The following is a 9996-nucleotide window of genomic DNA, read 5'->3' as shown; positions in this document are numbered from 1 at the left end:
TGTCTCGGACGCAAACTGAAGAAGAGCTGTGTGCCCCGTGTCTGTTGGTGTGCATATTCTGACGCTTACAGCGCCATCTGGTAGGTAAATCTTCGTTAAATTATGCTTTGTTCCGTGACGTTTTCCCCGTGCTTCAGTAATACGCTGTTCACATTTGATGTCATTTTGAGTAATTGTTCTTTTCCTACAGCGTTTTGAAACAGGAACGTTAATTATGGGCCAGCCGGAGTGGCCGAGCGGTTCTAGGCACTACAGTCTGGAACCGCGAGACCGCTGCGGTCGCAGGTTCGAATCCTGCCTCCGGCATGGATGTGTGTGGTGTCCTTAAGTCAGTTAGGTTTAAGTAGTTCTAAGTTATAGGGGACTGATGACCTCTGAAGTTGAGTCCCATAGTGGTCAGATCCATTTAATTATGGACATGCTGTACTCATCTAGTGTTTCACTTTTACATAAGTTAACGACCTCCAACAAACTTTAAATTCAACTTTAAACCTTTTCTAAATTTTTGCTCGCTTACATACTTCAAATATTTAACATTTTAACTCATTTTTAAATTCTGACCAAACATTTAACGTTATTTTACCGAAGAGAATTCGATTCTATAAGGAATAAAGGATTTAATGATGTCCTGTTAACAGGAAGGAAAATGCACTAGCGCAGTTCACGGTAAGTTATCATTTGAGAAACACACAAATGGCGAAGTTGCTATCGTGAAATACGTAAAATATGTACATAAAGTATGGGAACACTTTCAACTATTTATTGCACAGGAACTAAACGTTGTGTAGATGTCACAAATGTTGCAGTTTGAAGAGAAACTCTGAAAGCTTTTTTTTTACAAACATTCGATAAGCGAACCATGAGTGACCCGGCAGACGTCAATACGGTAATCGAATTTTTGCCATACCGGTCCCAGCATGGCATCGTCGACTGTGGCAGTCGCTTCTCGTATTCTCTCCCTGAGCTTTGCTGCATCACGTGGTAGAGGCGTTACATGCACCAGATCTTTAATATGTCCCCACAAAAAAAAAAAAAAAAAAAAAAAAAAAGGCACACGAAGTGAGATCTGGTGATCGTGGAGGACATTTCATGAAACAGCTGTCCCCTTCTGTAGCACGGCCGGTCCATCAATGCGACAGCTCTGTGTTCAGGTACCCACGAACTTCAATATGAAAATGGCGAGGAGCCCAATCCCCCTGAAAGATGAACGGAGAGTCCGATTGCATTTGAAGCATCAGTCATTGCTGCAACATGTCCGAGTAGAAATATCCTCCAGTGACAGTGCTCTCAGCGAAGAAGAATGGCCCGTACACTGAAAACGCACAAAAAGCATTTACCTTTGGCGAATCACGTTCAAATTCGGTGGATTCATGTGGATGGCTTGTACTACAGATTTGACAATTATGTCTGTTCACTTTCCCATTAGTGTGGTAAGTGGCCTCATCGCTAAAAATTAAGCCATCAACAATGCCATCCCCATCTTCATTCAACTGTTGCAACTGCGAACAAAACTCAAAACTCTTGTCTTTGTCGTCGTCCTTGAGCTTCTGCACTAGCTCCTATTTGAATGGTTTCATAGACAGCTTCTATCGCAGGACTTTCCACGCTGTCATCGGAGCCATTTCTAATTCATGGGATGCACGACGCACCGATTTCCTTGGACTCCTTATTAATGTCACTTGTACGCGCTCCACAGTCACTTCACTCACACTGGGACGTCCGCTTCTCTTTGCCGGGCACAAGCATCCCGTCGTTACGAATTTGTTGTGCCAGTGGTGAATGGCGTTCCTTGTTGATGGCTTCATACCGTCCTTGGTTCTAAACATCTGTTGAACAGCTGTAGCACACTTCGTTTTGTCGAACTCCAGCACACAGAAAGCTCGCTCCGCAACTGAACTCGCAAACTTTCAGGGTTTCTCTTCAAAATGATATATGTATGATAATTGTACAATGTTTGGTTCTTGTGCAATAAATAATTGAAAGTGTTCCTGGACCTTATGTACTCCATATACTTTCAGAACGGTCCACCAGAAGGTGTTGCCGTTTCTGAAAGGGCATAGGACTATGGGTACTAGTAAACGGAAAACAACCAGGTTCTGTTCACATGACTTCTGATGGACCACAGACTACAAATGCTGCATCATACACTACTTTCGAAAGATCCGAAATCATCTCTCTCGAACAAACAACTTTCTGGGGAAGGCAAACAATCAATAAGCATTCAAATTATCACAAACATTATAACAATTAAAGAAGTCGAGAATGACGAGGTGTTTCTAACAGTCTCATATCAGTATGATGGTACTTTATTCGCAGTTACCGGTTTCACGTCACTATAGTTGCACCGTCAGATTGGTAAAGGTTGTATTTTCATAATGTAGGTGGAAAATTACCGAGTCCCGGCATTTGGGAGACACCCATGTTAAAACACAAACTACACTGGTCGACTGTCATAGTGAAATTGAGTATACCAGAAAGATGCTTTCAGAAGCGTATAGAGCATTACTACTGAATGAGCCAGGCCGGATAACACCCTGTAGGATTTATAAAAGCCGGCCGCTGGTGGCCCAGCGGTTCTGGCGCTGCAGTCTGGAACCGCGCGACCGCAACGGTCGCAGGTTCGAATCCTACCTCGGGCATGGATGTGTGTGTTGTCCTTACGTTAGTTAGGTTTAAGTAGTTCTAAGTTCTAGGGGACTTATGACCTCAGCAGTTGAGTCCCATAGTGCTCAGAGCCATTTGAACCATTTTTTTGATTTATAAAAGGATTCGGCAGACAGCAGCTATAGTTAATCGATATAAGTAAAACTTAAAATCCTGTATGATGTGCTACTTCGGCATGTTAGCAATACGGTGGGTGTATGCACGTCATACAGGACTTTAAGTTCTACTTACATCGAATGTATACAGCTGGCGTCTATCGAATCCTGCAGTATATGCCACGACGTGTTATTCCGCCTGGTTGATTCAGCTACATCCACTTTTGACAAACATCATTTGGGTATACTCAAATTTATCCTGACAGCCCACCAATGTGGTTTGACTCATAAAGTGGATAACTTTCCGAATGCCGGAACTCCGTAATTGTCTGTCTTCGTTATGAAACTAGAAACATTACAAAGCTGAAGATGCGTCTATCCTGACGTAAAACCGGTAGTTGCGAATGAAGCACCTTCACACGGCTATGCGACTTTTGGAAACACTTCATAGTTCTTGACTCTTTTAATTCTTATGATTATCTGAATGGTTATTGAGTGCTGAGTGTTTTTTTAGTGTTCTCTCTCTTGAAGAAACGGTATCTAAAGACAATCGCTTCGGAAAGAGTGATGTCGAGAACCTATTCTTTTGTTACCAGACATCTGCTGTGAAACAACAGTTACTAATCTCGAGAGAGCGATCGGCCCCGTTTATAGTGCAAATGAAACGACGCTTATATTCCACTCCAGCGAACGGCGACAATTTCTCCGAATAACACTGTCCCTCGCGACTCTTAGGAACGATATTGCTCGTGACGGAAATAATATCCAGGGGGAGAGGCCTTCCGGAATAAGGAACGGTTTCCGCGAGTATGTGTGTGTGTGTGTGTGTATGTAAGTGTGTGTGTGTGTTTGTGTGTGTGTGAGTACATGCGTGAGACAGCAGGGTTGGCAGGGAGGCAGAGGAGGTCGGCGGAGGCGTGGAGTGGGGGATGGCCACGGCGGGGTCGCGACGCGTGTGTCTGTTTGCGGACAGCGGCGTTTGTTTGAGCAGTAAAAGGTTATGTCCTGAGGCGCGCAACTGCCGACGCAGCCGGTGCCAATGTCGGCCACGGCGCAGTCGCATTTCTCCGCAGGGGCGTACAGTGCCAACAGACTGCTGGGCAGGCATTTAACGTACACTATACTGTGCGTGCGGTAGCCGTGTATGGAGCTCGATGTAAATACACAGCTGGGCAAAGGCGTTGCAATGGTGTGAAAAACTCCTAGGCTAGGAAAGGTAGCTGGTGCTGCAAACGAGTAGTCCTTTTTCTGCTGCACTTCAATTACACTGACGGAAGAAAACTCGCAACACCACAAAATGAGTAATAAAATTTCGGGAATACATCTTATTTGGTAACGTGTTTAAATGATTAACACTGCAAGACCGCAGGATATAGCGAGATAAACCGTTCCAAATGTGAAATGCTGGTACATTAATAACCCTTGTAAACGCCAGACTGTCAAATGTAAGCGTTCAGTAGTGCATGCATTGTGTTGTACAGATGCTGGATGTCATTTTGTATGTTGCAGTTTCATGGCTTTTGCGCTTGGTCGGGCAGTACAGGGACGATTAATAATGGTCGCGGCTAAGCCTGGATGATGTCCAATACGTGCTCAATTGGACACAGCTCTGGTGATCGAGAAGGAGAAGGCAACATGTCCACACTCTGTAGAGTGAAGTTGGGATACAACTGCGGTATGTGGGCGAGCGTTATCCTAATGGAAAACATCCCCTGGAATGTTGTTCATGAATGGCAGCGTAGCAGGTCGAATAACCAGCCTGACGTACAAATTTGCAATCAGAGTGCGTGGGATGACCACTTGCTGTCATACTAATCCGTAACTCAGACCATTTGTCCAGATGTAGGTTCAGTGTGCCTAACACGTAGACATGATGGTTGCCTTCAACTGGCCCCATTCTAACCAACGCACGGCCATTACTGCCACAGAGGCACAACCAGCTTTCGTCATAAAACGGAACAGATTCCTATCCTGCTCTCCAATGTGACTCGTTTGATACCACTGAAATCACAAATGGCGTGGAATGCGATGGAACGCAAGATACAGGGCGACTGGTTCGAAGCTGTCCTTGAAGTAAATCGTTAGTAATACGTACATCAAGAAAAGTTTTGCATCACCTCGGTTCCGAGAGTTCCGGAACCTGTACAAAAATGGTTGAAATTGTTCGAAGCACTATGGGACTTAACATCTCAGGTAATCAGTCACCAAGACTTATAACTACTTAAACCCAACTAACCTATGGACATCACACACATCCATGCCCGAGACAGGATTCGAACCCGTGGCCGCAGCAGTAGCGTGGTTTCAGACTGAAGCGCCTAGAACCTGTATAGAAAATGGGAATAGAGATCAACATAACATCATTTCCGCCCTTTTTATTGCTCATGAAACCGACAAATTGCATGTTGTACCGCCATACAGCGAGACATTCAAAGGTGGTGTTCCAGATTGCTGTTCACACTGGTACCTCTAATACCCAGTGCCACGTCCTCTTGCAGTGATGCTTGCCTGCATTCGTCGTGGCATACTATCCACAAGTTCATCAAGGCAGTGTTGGAGCGGATTGTCCCACCCTCAACGGCGATTCAGCGTACATCCCTCAGAGTGTTTGGTGGGTCACGTCGTCCATAAACAGCCCTTTCCAATCTGTCCCAGGCATGTTCGATAGGGTTCATGTCCGGAGAAGATGGTCGCCAGTCTAGTCGAGCGATGTCGTTATCCTGAAGGTAGCCATTCACAAAATGTGCAAGATGAGGGCGCAAATTATCGTTCATGAAGACGAATGCCTAGCGAATATGCTGCCGGTATGGTTCCACTATCTGAGGATAGACTTCACGTATCGTAGAGCCGCTACGGCCCTTTCCATAACACCAGCGGCGTATCAAAGAATCATAGACGCTAGCCCTATCCCACCTCCACTTTGCTGCACTCGCTGGACAGTGTGTCTAAGGGGTTCAGCATGACCGAGTTGCCTCCAAACACGTCTCCGATGATTGTCTGGTTGAAGGCATATACGACACTCATCGGCGAAGAGAACGTGGTACCAATCCTGAGCGGTCCATTCGGCATGTTATTCGGCCCATCTGAATTCGCTCTGCAATGTGTCGTGGTTGCAAAGATTGACCTCGCCAAGGACGTCGGGAGTGATGGTGCGCATCTTAAAGCCTATTGCGTATGGCGTCCTGTAGCTACACGGAAAGTATTATTCAACAGGGTGTCGTTGCAATCAGGGTGCCTCCGAGCCATAATCCGTAGGTAGCGGTCATCCACTGCAGTAGTAGCCCTTGGGCGACAAGAACGAGACATGTCATCGACAGTTCCTGTCTCCTTGTATCTCCTCCTTGTCCGAACAAAATTGCTTTGGTTCACTCCGAGACGCCTGGACACTTCCTGGCACAAAGTGAAAATGCGGAAGAGATGGAACCGCGGCATTGACCGTCTAGGCATGGCTGAACTACAGACAACACGAGCCATGTACCTCCTTCCTGGTGGAACTGATCGGGTATCGGACCCCCTCCGTGTAATAGGCGCTGCTCATGCGTGGTTGTTTACATCTTTGGGTGGGTTTAGTGACATCTCAGAACAGTCAGAGGGACTGTGTCTGTGATGCAATATCCACAGTCAACGTCTACATTCAGATATTCTGGGAACCAGGGTGATCGAAAACTTTTTTTGATGTGTGTGGTTGGCAACTGCTGCCAACTGCTGCTACAATTGCTGCTGCAGATAATGTACGATGCACCATAGCCATACTCTGAACACCATGATCTTCCCTCTCGATAGTGCCACGTGGCCATCCGGAGCATGGTCTTTTTGCGACCGTACATGCCCATGATTACTGCTGTCAGCAATCATGCGCAGTGGCTACATTCCTGCCAAGTCTTTCTGCAGTATCGCAGAGGGCACATCGAGCTTCTCGTAGTTCTATTACACGACCTCTTCCAGACTCAGTGAGACCTTTGACTCCTTAAAGTGATTCTTGACTAACATGAACTCACACATCCAGTCTCAAACGTAACTAACCTTCACGACCTTCACAGTGTGTATTAAAGGCAAACCTGATTTGCATAATGGTAGTGTCTCTTAGCACCATTCTTATGCGATTGGCCCGAAAGTTGAATAGACATCTTTTTTCATTTCCGTTGCAGAAACATGCCCAGCAACTTACGTTTATGTCGCACATCTCCTTCTTGGTGTTGCTATTTTCTTTTCTCCTTCAGATTATTCAGGCACCTACGGTAGATATGATTTGAAGAACCGGAGTGAAACATAATATTCTTGGTGACTATAATCCTTTTCACAATTTAGCGCGTTTTTGCCAACCACTTCTCTAATGCCCAATGAAATAAAGTAACTTCCATTCCTTTCCACCTTCATTTAAATTCTAGTATGTTCAGACAATATTAAACTGGCAGTGGCCCTGTGTTGTTACCAGCGGTTAAATAAGTCTACGTAACGTAATATTAACGCCAGTATGGATGAAACAGTGGGGGGATTATACAAGCGACTTTATTCACTAACACGGTAAACTTTAAAAGTCAAAAGAATACAGCTTTTTCTAAGAGAACTAAGTGTTCCACATCGCGCCTTTTCTTGAGACATTTGCAACCACAATCACCCACTTCCACCCACCACGGCATGGATAAAACGCGTTGAGCACTCTGTCACCACCACATTGCATCGTGAATGAAACAGTAATAACATTTTCACACACGCGGTAAAATTAGTAAGTCACATACTACGTAGCTTTACCTAAAATATTTATTGCTCCATATTTCGCAGCTTTTTGTCCACCACACTCACCAACTGCCACGCACTGCGATCAAAGAACCTTAGTAACAGGAAAACTACATTAAAAACCTTCTTCGTGAGGTATAAGTCTGCATACATCTCATATCTAGGATGTTACTCATACCTTCTCTCAAGCCATCTGCGCCAGGTTTCTCACTAGTCTTAATAAAAGCAAGTGGCCTGGTCGAGACTGTATGCCAATTACATTCCTTTCGGAGTATGTTGATATAATAGATCCACACGTAACAATCATGTATGTGTCTACATTCTGTAGAAGAAGTGGTTTTCTAATAGAACAACTTGTTAACAAACCTGCTATCGACATGCCCGCTTCGTTTTAAATATTTCTTCTTTCTTTTAACCACGTGGTTACATAAGTTGACGATCAGCAATAGGTCACGCAGTGATATGAGTATTATTTTATATTACGTGAGTTGTCGGCGTTTCATGGAAAGTATTTGCACAGTAGACTGACACATATGCAACACCAGCGCCAGCACACACTGCAGATCAGCTTTCAATGAACACTCAGAGAAATGTTCAGAGGTTAGGGTAGATGCGGTAATGTTTGCGTCCCCCAACGTTAGAACCACTCATTCAACTTAAGAGAAATCTTGTCCTATATTATCATTATTATTGTGCTGTATATTGGCATTAATAGACTCACAAGAAGTAGTTGAAGATCACAGTCGGCTATAATACTCACACACGAAACTCGTTGACAACAAGGGTACAGCCACTATAATCTGTTCATCATGAGAATAAACAAGATGTAAACATTATGCCACGTATTCTCCCACGTTTCCTTGAATATCATTGGATTTCGTTTCACGTGGAGAGGAAGCCAAGTACAGTCAAGTACGATCACAACGATACGTTTTATGCTGTGTTACACGCAAATAGACTGACAACAATTTTACCAGCGCATTAATATTCGACAGCACTGGCCAGCCAGCGGTCCAACTAACCTGCGATGATGTGAGCAGTTGCAGTTGTGACGTAAAAAGAGACATGCAAAGAAGCAATATAGCTTCGAATGTCATTTACTTTTTAAAGAGAATGAAACAATATTATGAGGAGCTCCAGCCCTACACTCCCTTCTTAGGTGACCAGACGGAAAGAATAAAATGCACTCGTTCTTACCTGACATAACATTCTAATTACAAACAAGAGTGACGAAAATTTCTGACTGAAACATAGGGTAATTTTTCTAAGCTAGCTGAGTGTAATGCAAAAGCATACTGCAGGGATTTCACCGTACTGTTAAACACTGAAGCCACCGAAGGTATTAATTACACTCAGTCATCTAGTAATCTCTTAGCCCCTGCCTTATCCGAATCCGAACAATATATTCCAGTTCTGGAACTGTCACCTGCTACGTTCATAACGACCGTATCAACAACATAATCCACGAAGCCAACAATGGGTAGCATTTACTAATCTAGTTCAATGACGAGGTGTTCTACATCCTGAATACGTTCGACAATGACATGTGAAAAAGCTTCGTGATTTAGTCCCAGTATGTCTGGGAGTTTAACAATCTTGTTACCTCTCCTGGGAGTCAATTATCCAGTACGAAATGCACCACTGCCAGTTTACTGTAACCCTTGAACCCTCACATTGACGATGCAACACACAGATTGTATCACGATAGATTACCACAGGCTCCATGACGACTTCTCACCAAGCAACTGACATGGCTACGGTCACCGTAAGGAGCTTGTCTGGGAGTCAAGCTACTTTGTTTCTGACGCACCACTGTCTGTTTACTGTAACCCTCAGAATCTCACATTGTCGATGCAACACAAAAATTTTGTCACGATGGAATACTACCGGCTCCATGGCGACAACTCTCCAAGCGACTAACGCGGTTCCGGTCACCGTATGGAATTTCTCCTGGGAGTCAAGTAGCTGATTTCCGATGCACCACAGCACGTTTACTGTAACAATCGCAGCCTCACACTGAAGACGAAACACTGAAACAGCGTCGCGATTGTAAAACAGACTCCACGACGACTTCTCTACAAGTAACTAACGCCGCTACCGTCACCATAGGAAACTTCTCCTTGGAGTCAAGTAGTTTGTTTCCGATGCACCATTGCTGGTGAACTGTAACACTTGAACACTCACATTGACGATGCAACACAGAAATAGCATCGCGATTGAATACTACAGACTCCATGACGAATTTTTAACAAGTAACTATCGCCGCTACGGTCACTAGCATACATCTCCTGGGAGTCTAATATGTTTGTTTCCGGTGCACCATTGTCGGTTAACTGTAACCGCCGAACCCTCAAACTGACGACGAAATACAGAGATTGCGTAGCGATTAAATACTAAAATTTCCATGCTGACGTCTCCCCAAGCGACTAGAGCGGATACTGTCACCAAATGCAAATTCTCCTGGGAGTCACGTAGCTTGCTTCTGATGCACCACTGCCAG

General features: G+C 44.6%; 1 non-coding gene across 1 annotated transcript; it reads left to right on the top strand.

Annotated features, from left to right (window-relative positions):
• Nucleotides 1–222: 222 nt before the first annotated feature.
• Nucleotides 223–306, top strand: Trnas-gga (transfer RNA serine (anticodon GGA)). Its single transcript is given in 2 exon segments — nt 223–262; nt 272–306. It is a non-coding gene; the product is annotated as a tRNA-Ser (tRNA).
• Nucleotides 307–9996: the final 9690 nt, after the last annotated feature.

Source organism: Schistocerca nitens, chromosome 6 (assembly GCF_023898315.1).
Source record: "Schistocerca nitens isolate TAMUIC-IGC-003100 chromosome 6, iqSchNite1.1, whole genome shotgun sequence".
Taxonomy (NCBI): Eukaryota; Metazoa; Arthropoda; class Insecta; order Orthoptera; family Acrididae; genus Schistocerca; species Schistocerca nitens.
This window is presented reverse-complemented; position numbering and strand designations above follow the sequence as displayed.